This window comes from Sorex araneus, chromosome 3, assembly GCF_027595985.1.
Source record: "Sorex araneus isolate mSorAra2 chromosome 3, mSorAra2.pri, whole genome shotgun sequence".
Classification (NCBI taxonomy): domain Eukaryota; kingdom Metazoa; phylum Chordata; class Mammalia; order Eulipotyphla; family Soricidae; genus Sorex; species Sorex araneus.
Window position 1 is genome coordinate 213,518,619 of NC_073304.1, and position 11,097 is coordinate 213,529,715.

Below are 11,097 nucleotides of genomic sequence, written 5' to 3' on the forward strand. Positions count from 1 at the left end.
CTTTTAGCTGGTCCCCAGAGCATCATCAGGAGTGATCCCTGAGCACAGAGCCAGGAATAAGTGCTGAACCCAGCTGGGGTGGACCCACCCCCTCCCCAAACAGAACAAAAGGACCAGGTAGTGACTCAAGCCAGGTGTCTACACAGCCCGGAAGGCACATGAAGAAGGGAACACGGGAGAAGAAAGCTACATAATGACAAACTTGAGACAAAGTTGAAGATTTTCTGGGTCACTGCAGAGAGAGTTGGAGAAAGGAATGCCATATGCGAACGCTGAAAAGCTTCTAGGGGCAGCGTTGGATGTCACTAGGAGATGCGCTCTGTGCAGGAGTTCTAAACTGTGATGAGTATGGGCAATGCAGTTACGCGGTGGCACAAATAAAAACTCCTTTAATCATTTCCGTCCCTGTTGGCATTTGTAACCATTCCATTCTGAAGCCTTAAATGGGAGAACTGTAAACAAAGTTTCAGATGACAGTTGGGCCACTTAAGAGATTCTACACTTCAAGGATTTTTTTAAAACATCAGCTCACGTGCCAGCAGTTGATATGTTAATTGAATATTGATCTTGTGCACTCATTAAATGTGGTCCCTGAGGACTTCTACCTGCCAATACTCCCCCCAACAATAAAAATAGCTTTATTTCCCATTGATTGTGTAAACAACATCAGGATGTAACATTTAAGACAGGAAAACTCAAAGGGAAAAAATCAGGCAATCCCACTGGCTGAGATAACCGTCATTGCCATCTCTTTCTATGCACAGAATTTTGCATGAACAGGATCACATTCGACTCAGAGTTATTCAATGTAGGAACTGATTTAAAATATATCTTTATCCTCTATGTTAATAGCCTTATTTGCTTCCTTCCACCTTTCTCTGTAACAGTTTACACACATATTAGAGTTAGGATGAAGGAATCTATATATGAAGTGAGATAATTTTTTTTTTTTATCTTTGGGGCACAACCAGCAGTGCTCGGGACTTACTATTGGCTCTGTGATCAGGGATCAGTCCTGGCAGGGCTTGGGAGCCATATGCAGTGCCGGGGATCAAATCCAAGTCAGCCATGTGCAAGGCAAGAGTCCTACCTGCTATACTATATCACCAGCCCCAGAAGTGGAATCATATCAGATACTTCTCCCTATTTTGCTAATATATCTCTCTCTCTGTCTTTGCTTTTGGGCCACACCCAGCGATGCACAGGGTTTCCTGGCTCTGCACTCAGGAATTACCCCTGGCTGTGCTCAGGGGACCATATGGGATGCTGGGAACCGAACCCGGGTCGGCTGCATGCAATGCAAGGCAAAAGCACTACCTGCTGTGCTATTGCTCCAGCCCCTTGCTTTTCTCTCTTAACCATTAATACACAGTACAGTTTCCCTAAGTCTGTTGGATTAGATTTACTGCATTCTTTTTACTGGATCTATAATATTCCTCATCCTTATTGAATGGGCATTCACTTGGTTTCTAGTTTTTACCATTATCACAAGGTTATAATGATTTTTATCTCGATGGTTAGTGGTTTCTCTAGTTTCCCCCATTACTGGAGAAAGGGGGAATTTGCATTTTAACATTGTAGTTATAGTGACACTTGCCATGTTTATCTCCCCAAATGCTGTGACTGTGCTTTTCCACAGCAAAATCTAGCCAGTGTTTGAGGATTGTTTTTTTGACATCCTTTCCAGCAATGGGTGCTCTTGCTGTTTTTAATTTTTGCTGATATGCTAGTGATAAAGAGCCTCCTTAGTGTTTTAATTCAGCAGCTCTCTGCATGAATTGGTCTCTTCATGGGGCTCTACCCCTGAGCCACATCTCTGGCTTCAATTATTTACTTTTTTCTAAATATCCAATTTAGAACATTTCTATTTGGGGGGACAGAGAGATAGCATACATTTGCCTTGCCCTCACTCGACCTGGGTTGGACCCCTGGCTTCTCATTTGCTTCCCCAGATACATCCAGGAGTGACCTCTGTGTGAAGAACCCTGAGGGGGGAAGCCCTGAGTACTGCAGGGTGTGCCCCCAAAACTCAAAAAGCAGAAACAAAATTTGTTATTGGGTATGACAAACATACATTGTTTTAGAGTTGACCACATGAAGGGTCACAGTCATTGCCCCTACTCTGCTCCTCAGATTCCTCCAACACTTCCTTTGTGTCCCCCTTCCCCCACTTATCCTAGAATGTATTTGTTTGTTTGAGGGGAGGTCATACCTAGTGGAGTTCAAAGCTTCCTCCTGGCTCTGTGCTCAGGCAGTTCCAGGGAACCATATGCAATGCCAGGGAGTGAACTGGAGTTGGGTGCACACAGAGCGAGCACCTTACCTGCTCTCGTCTCTCTCTGGCCCTGTCATAGAAAAATCTTAAAACTATATCATGGGACCACCAGAGCGGTAGTACAGTGGACAGGGTGCTTGCCTTGCATGTAGCCGACCCGGGTTCAATTCCCAGCAACCCATATGGTCCCCTGAGTAATGCCAGGAGTAATTCCTGAGTGCAGAGACAAGAGTAACTAACCCCTGAGCATTACTGGGTATGACCCAAAAAGCCAGAGGGAAAAAAAAAAGAAAAGAAAAAAACCTATATCATGGCTCCTCAGCAGGACAGAAAAGGAAAGCCAGCTTAAGCTGGTGCCCCGGGTTCCTTGCTTAATATGCAGGTGGGCTGTCATAATAGTGCATGTGCAGGTGCTATCGATTTGGGATGTCTTGGCCACTGAATGTTCCACTGTCTTGTCTGCAGCTGGAGCTCAAACTTGCTTCTGGACCAAAGGGCATGAAGGGTCCCTGCAGCATCGCCCCTAGCTGCTTCCCAGCCCCTCGGAGCCCTTCCTTGCCTTCTCCTGTGTCCACTTCTATCCAGCCGGATTCACCCTGTGCTGGGCTAACTGCTGACCCTGCTTCTGACTCATAGCCCCTGGGGACACTCTGTGCCAGGCCGCACCTGGCCAGGCTCTGGATCCCCAGCCTTCTGCTTGTCTAGAAGGAAGTCCCAACCCCTGCGGCAATGATCCGGTGGGTCTTCTTTGGTGACTTATTAAGATCATGGATTATTTAAAGAAGCAAAACATTTTTGTAACTCTTAGAGTAAATGTAATTTTGTCTAAGTAGATTTTTTTTTGTTTGCTTTAGGTTTGCTTTTTGGGTCACACCCAGCGATGCACAGGGGTTATTCCTGGCTCTGCACTCAGGAATTACTCCTGGCGGTGCTTGGGGGACCATATGGGATGCTGGGAATCGAACCCTGGTCAGCCGCATGCAAGGCAAACACCCTGCCTGCTGTGCTATCGCTCCAGCCCCCTATATTTTCTTCAATTTTACTATAGGGACCAGAGAGGTAGTCCATGGGTTAAGGAACAGGTCTTGTATATGACTGACCCTGATTTGAATCCCCAACGTCACATAAGGTCCCCTGTGCCCCACCAGGAGTGATCCCTGAGCACTGAGTCAGGAGTGAGTCCTAACCACCCACTGGATGTATCACAAAACCAAAATACAAAATGAAATTGTACTATAAAGAGCCCTGGGGAGGGCCCAGTGGCTGAAAGTGCCTACCTGGGGCCAGAGTGGTAGTACAGCGGGTCAGGATTTGCCTTTCATGCTGCTGCCAACCCAGGGTCAGTTCCTGGCATCCCCCTGCACCCAAGCACTGCCAGAAGGGATTTTTGAGTGCAGGGTAGGAGTAACCCTTGAGCATCACTGGATGTGCCCCTGCCCCCAAATAAAGTGCTCAGGAGTTACTTCTAGCTCTGTGCTCAGGAATCACTTCTAGCAGGGCTCTGGGGACCATGTGGGGTGCCAGGGATCAAACCCAGGTCAGCTGTATATAAGGCAAGTGTCCTACCCACTGTACTATCACTCCGGCCCAATATTTCATTATCCTTCAAAATTCTTTTGCAATACAAGATGTCAAACCCAGAGCTGCATACATGCTTTGCTGCTGAGTCCCACCCCCAGGCCTTCTTTGATATATATTTGTTTCGGGCCACATAGTGCTCAGGGCTTACCCTTGGCTCTATGCTCCATTATCACTCCTTGCTGCGTTCAGGGGAACACATGTGTGAGCTGGGCTGGTAAACCAGAAACAGAGAAAGAGAGACAGAGACAGAGAGTCCAAGAGACAGAGAGGTGATCTTTTGTTTGGGGAACTATCCACAATATAAACAAAATAACTGAGGAAGAAAAAAGAGAGCGAGTCATAGAAGAATGCTTAAATTCTCCAGGAAAAGATGCACGAAGGGCCAGAGAAGGTAGGGTACTAACCTAGCATGCACCCAATCTGCATTAAATCCCCAGCACCTTGTATGATCTCCTTGAACACCGCCTGTTCGAACAGAGTTAGCCTCATGCAAGGCAAGCACTTAACTCTTGCACTCTCTTTCCTCCCCTTTGCTGAAATTTTCTTTTATTTATTTATTTATTTATTTTTGCTTTTTGGGTCACACCTGGTGATGCACAGGGGTTATTCCTGGCTCATGCACTCAGGAATTACTCCTGGCGGTGCTCAGGGGACCATATGGGATGCTGGGAATCGAACCCGGGTCGGCCGCATGCAAGGCAAACGCCCTACCCGCTGTGCTATTGCTCCAGCCCCTGCTGAAATTTTAATGGTTAATTTAAAAATCAAACTTACGTCAGCCAGCTCACAACATTAAGTGAGAAACTTTTTATTATGATGACCTCTGTTCCTTGGCAACAAAGTCTTGATAGCAGACAGTAACAGGGGGACCTGTTGGGGAGTTCATTTTGGGTAATCACTTTTTTTCCTTTCTTGCCTATTGGTCTATCCAAAATTTTGTGCTTCTTGTTTTGAAGGGCGGGGTTTGATATTGAAAACTTTCGAATTGTTGTTTTTGTTTGTGGGCCACATTCGAGGTGTTCAGGGATTACTGCTAGTTTTTTTTTGCTCAGTGATAACTTCAGGCGGTGTTCAAGGAGATCATACAAGGTGCTGGGGATTTAATGCAGATTGGGTGCATGCTAGGTTAGTACCCTACCTTCTCTGGCCCTTCGTGCATCTTTTCCTGGAGAATTTAAGCATTCTTCTATGACTCGCTCTCTTTTTTCCTCCTCAGTTATTTTGTTTATATTGTGGATAGTTCCCCAAACAAAAGGATCACCTCTCTGTCTCTCGGACTCTCTGTCTCTGTCTCTCTTTCTCTGTTTCTGGTTTACCAGCCCAGCTCACACATGCACCGTTAGCTTTCTTGTTTTTGTTTGTTTGTTCATTTTTTGGGTCACACTCAGCGATGCACAGGAGTCACTCCTGGCTCTGCACTCAGGAATTACTCCTGGCGGTGCTCAGGGGACCATATGGGATGCTGGGAATCAAACCCGGGTCGGCCGTGTGCAAAGCAAATGCCCTACCCGCTGTGCTATTGCTCCAGCCCTGCACTGTTAGCTTTCTTGGTGGGCTTCAGAGATGTCTAAAAGCCTGCAGTGGGCACAAGCAACTCACAAAACCAGAAGTAGGGGTGGGGTGGGATACTCTGAGAGCACCTCCAGATGGGAGCACATTTGGGATGGAATATTCTGTGCAAATGATCTTAAGGCTATCTGGAAGTAGGTATGTGTATTTACTAAAGGGCAGCTGTGCTCTATCTCTCCAGCACTTCCCCGACCCCAGGAAGGCTGATGGCGATGGGTAGATGAAGGAGGAAATGAGGGCCAGGCTAGTCGGTGTCAGTTGCCATTTATTCCATTCCCATCTCCGTTCTCCTCTGATTCGCCTCCTGCTTCTTCCTCCCCATGCTACTTCATTCTCGTTCTGGATCCCCCTTCATTCTCCTTCTCTGCCCCTAGCCCACTCTTACAGCCTAGTTAAATCTCAAAGCATTAGGGGTTGGGGCTTACACATAGGTGTGGTCATATGATCAACAGAGGTAAAATCCTTCCCTCAGTGGAAGCTTCTTATAGGACAGATTCTTATCCAGCAAGAGGACTTTCCCAAGACTGAAATTCCAATTATGGGTGTGTTTCTCCTTTCCTTAGTCCAACAAACGTACATGCATAATATTAGTCATTTTGTACAGATACGGTAAGAGATACATTAAACTTATAGAATTGCTCTTCTATAGTCAGGGACCATCTCACTATAGATCTCAGACTATAGTGCTCAGGCCAGATTAGTTTTTCCTAACCCTAGCAGGGTCCTAATCTTGTCGTTACTTTTTGGATCATGACAGCATTTGTCCATGACCATGCTCTTAAAGTATTTGGCGCCTTGGCCTGCCTGGTCCATTTTGATGCTAGGTAGGGTAGCTCACAGCTTGCCCTGGGTCCACTCCGTCCCTCATCTGGACCCTGCTTTGGGGGTGCTAGGAACTAAGGGCAACTGTGGCTTAAGTTGAGAAAGCAGATGCCTGGGAGTGAATATTATTCATAGTCAATTAACTCCCAAGTTACAAAAGCATAATATTTTGTATCTTTTTGGGTCACACCGGGCAATGCTCAGGGGTCACTCCTTGGCTCTGCACTCAGGAATTACCCCTGGTGGTTCTCAGGGGACCATATGGGATGCTGGGAATCGAACCCAGGTCGGCCACATGCAAGGCAAACGCCCTACCTGCTGCGCCATCACTCCAGCCCCAGAAAAGCATAATATTAACTCTCTTCCTGTGTCTATACAAAAAGGGCATTACTTTAAAGTAAACTATTCAGGGGTCGGAGCGATAGTACAGCGGGTAGGGCGTTTGCCTTGCACGCGGCCGACCCGGGTTCGATCCCCGGCATCCCATATGGTCCCCCAAGCACCGCCAGGAGTAATTCCTGAGTGCAGAGCCAGGAGTTACCCCTGAGCATCGCTGGGTGTGACCCAAAAAGCAAATAAATAAATAAATAAATAAAATTAAGTAAACTATTCAGAAGACATAAGGAGAGGAGAAAGACATTATTTCATTCATAAATATAAAATCATAGATTTCTGAGGAATCTGACCTTACAAGTTAACAGAGTCTGATTGGGGGGAAAGGTGATAGACTGGTTGGGGAAGAGAGCACAGAGAGGTGTTTACAGATAAACACAGAGGAATGGAAGTGCCTCAGGAGCACTGTGATAAACCTAAGCTCCCTATGGCAAGAGAAACAGGACATACGGATGTTATCCTAAAATGTTCAGAGCTACATTCCAATAAACACAGAGGGATGAAGGTGCTTCAGGAGCACTGTGATGGGTATCACCCGATGAACCTAAACTCCTGTGGCAGAGGAGAAAGCACAAACCAATGTTATCCTACAGGGGTGCTGACAGCAGGGGGTTCGGAATCAGAAGGGGTCCAAAGGAGCTTTTACTGATCCATCTGCAGCTCCACCGAGCCCACTCAAGTCACTGAACTCAGTACACAATTCTTGAGATTTTAGGTGAGTTTGCTGCAAAACAGAGCGTGTCACCATTTTGTGAAGACTTTTGTTGTTGTATTGGTTCTAGAATCACACCCAACGGTGATTAAGTTTCTTCCTGCCTCTGTGAATCAGGATCACTTCTGGTGGGGCTGGGGGACCATGGGGTGCTGGGGACTGATCTGGACTCAGTCCTGTGCAAGGCAAGTGCCCCACCCGCTGTACTATTGGTCCAAGCTTAAACATAAACAAGAGAAAGATTGAACCCAGGGCTTCACACATGCAAGGCTGGTCTCTGCTTCTGAGCTACACTTCCCCTTCCCTCTCCCCCCCCCACCACCTCAATACCCCTCACTCAGTTTTTTTGGGGGGAAGGTCACACCTGGTGATGCACAGGGGTTACTCCTGGCTTTGCACTCAGGAATTACTCCTGGCAGTGCTCAGGGGACCATATGGGATGCTGGGAATCAAACCCGGGTTGGCCGCCTGCAAGGCAAACGCCCTACCCGCTGTGCTATTGCTCCAGCCCCCTCACTCAGTTTTTTAATGTATATACCCACTTAATGCATTCTGGCCCCATTTTATTTTTATTTATTTATTTATTTATTTTTATTGAGTCACTGTGAAAACAGTTACAGGGCTTTCAGAATCAAGTCTCAGTCATACAATGATCGTTTGATTGTAACGATCCCTTCACCAGTGCACATGTTCCACCATCAGGAACCCCAGCAAACCCCCCTTTCCACTGCCCCCCTGCCTGTGTGGAAGATGATTTTCACTTTACTCTCTCTTTACTTTGATTACATTCAGTTTTCGACAGAAACCCACGATTATTATTTGGAGTCCAGCCCCCCGCCCAACAATTAGACCTGTCGAAATGGCATCATTAGATCATATGTTTTCTATTGCTGATAACAAAGAGCATGTGATGTTGCATGGTTGTGAAAGTGGCCCCCCAGTTTCGGGATTCTGGTATTTTAGTAATTAAGTCCAGAGGTATTTCTGCCAGCAGCTGCTGCATTCCGACATTGGTGGCTGTTCAGGAGCCGAGGAACTGTTTATGGGCGGCCACTTGGGGTCACATTTGGGCGGGGAGCAGGGCCGGTTCTGCCCCCCACAACGCTAGATTCCCCGTGCACCCCATCACTGCAAGCTCCTACCTCTCTGTCCAATTGGCTCTGAAAGGTGATGGTCGCCATACTGCCGCCAAGGGGAAAAGGCCGAGGGACAAACACCCTTCCCCTCCTGGGGCTGCACGGGGCAGGAGCTTAGTTCACAGTTGTGGAGTACATCTGCGAGCAGCCACTGCGTCCCGAGATTGGTTTCTGTGCCTCTGGGATAGTGGCTGCTCCGGGGTGGCGGAGCCGTTCCTGAGCGGCTTTTTGTATATTAGGTAAGGTCAGTTTGGAGAAATAGTCCCAGTCCCACATGTTAGCAGAAGCTAGTGTTGCCGGGACTCCATCTGGAGAAGGTGGGGTGACTGCACCTTCTCCGTCTGGCACCCCGGTGTTGTTTGCCCAGTCTGGGGTCCAGAGCATTCTCCGGATTGTGATGCCCGCTGGTCCGGGTTCTGCCTCCCAGTTCCAGTGCCCCCACACGGTTTGGAGAAATTGTCCCAGTCCCACATACCGGAGCCATGTTAGTAGAAGCTCAGTGTCCCCGGGACTCCATCTGGAGAAGGCGGGGTGGCTTCTGGCCCCATTTTACAAAAGAGAGATACATAGAAAGTATTCAACTGTGTCAATTGTAGCAGTGAAAATTCTAACAGGGGTGTCTGAAGAGTCTGAGTAAAGGGAGGTTTGCTTGTTCTTTTTATATTATTACCCTGTCAGAAAATACATATTGTTACAAAGTAAAATGGTATTTCTTGTGAAGAATTAAGGTTAAAAATAAGTTCAGGGGCAGGAAATGTGGCTCAGCCAGTAGAAGCAACGCTTCTCATGTGTCAGGCTCTGGTATTTGGATCCCTGTTTTGTTTTAATTTAGGCTCTTTTTAGGGTTTTGGATTTTTGTTTTGGTTCCTTTTGGTTTTGGGGTCACACCCGGTGATGCCCAAAGGTTACTCCTGGCTCTGTGTTCATGAATTACTCTTGGTGGTGCTCAGGGGACTGTATGAGATGGCAGCGATCAAACCCAGGTTGGCCCCATGCAAGGCAAGCTCTTACCCACTGAACTATCTCTCCGGGCTCCAAATTTGGACTCTTTCTCTACATTTGTCTGTTAGATGTTTATTTATTCCCCAATTTAAATGTGTGTGGTTTGGGTTCTTTTTTTTCTGGGTTTTGGTTTTGGTTTTATTTGGCTACACCTGGCTGGGCTGGAGCAATAGCACAGCGGGTAGGGCATTTTGCCTTGCATGCGGCCAACCCGGGTTCGACTCCTCCATCTGTCTCGGAGAGCCCGGCGAGCTACCAAGAGTATCCTGCCCGCACGGCAGAGCCTGGCAAGCTGCCCATGGCGTATTCAAAATGCCAAAAACAGTAACAACAGGTCTTACAATGGAGACATTACTGGTGCCCGCTGGAGCAAATAGATGAACAACGGGAAGACAGTGCTACAGTGCTACACCTGGCTGTGCTCAGGTCTTACTCCTGACTCTACACTCAGGGCTCCCTCCTGCCAGTGCTGGGGAACCACATGTGGTGCCAGGGATGGGACTTGGCTGCCACATCAAGGCAAGTGCCCTGGCTCTGTTATCGCCCCAGCCCAGGCTGCAGGTACCCTCTCGGCTTCTGCCCTTGGAGCCGAGTGTGTGCCTGAGTGCTGTGCTCCTCGCCTGCTGTAGCTGGGGGCTCTGCAGCCTGTCTCGGGGGTCTCCCAGGCAAGCTTCCTCACCGCCTTCCCCGTACCCGTTCTTTCTGTTCCTCCCTGGCCAGAATTCCTATTATAACTGGGTCCCATTGCCCGAGCCTGGCTACCTTCTCTTTCCATCTCATTCCCTGATCATTTCCTCCTTGATCATGTTAATGCTATTTTTCTCTGGTGTCTGTGCGCTATTTACAGCTGCATGGTAAGTTTTAACCAGCTATTGTGGTTTTCTGCCTTCCTGCCACTTCCTCTTCTCTCTCTCTCTCTCTCTCTCTCTCTCTCTCTCTCTCTCTCTCTCTCTCTCTCTCTCTCCCCCCTATCTTTCTCCCCACCCTCTGTCTCTCTGCCCTCTCTCACCACTCTCTCTCTCTGTCTCTCTCTGCCCTCTCTCTCCCCTCTCTCTGCTCTCTCTCTGTCTCTATCTCCCCCATCTCCTGCACCCCCCTTTCTGCCCTCTCTCTCTGTCTCTCTGTCTCTCTCTCATACTTGAATGTGCTCAGGGCTTCCTCCTGCCTCTGTGCTCAGGGATCATTCCTGGTGAGGTTTGGAGAACCATAGAGGGCACCATGGATTGAACCTGGCTCTGCTACGTGCAAGACAAGTGTCCTGTGCACATTGTGCACTGGTGGAGGGATGGGTGTTTGATCATTGTGTGATTGCAACCCAAACACGAAAGCTTGTAACTATCTCACGGTGATTCAATAAAATAATAAAAAAAAAAAAAGACAAATGTCCCTTTTTGTCTCTTTTTTAAATGTGTGGGTTTTTTTTTTTTGGCTTTTGTTGTTGTTGTTTGCTTTTTGGGTCACACCCGGTAATGCACAGGGTTTATTACTGGCTGTGCACTCAGGAATTTATCCTGGTGGTGCTCCGGGGACCATACGGGATGCTTGGAATCGAACTCGGGTCAGCTGCATGCAAGGCAAACGCCCTACCCGCTATGCTATCACTCCAG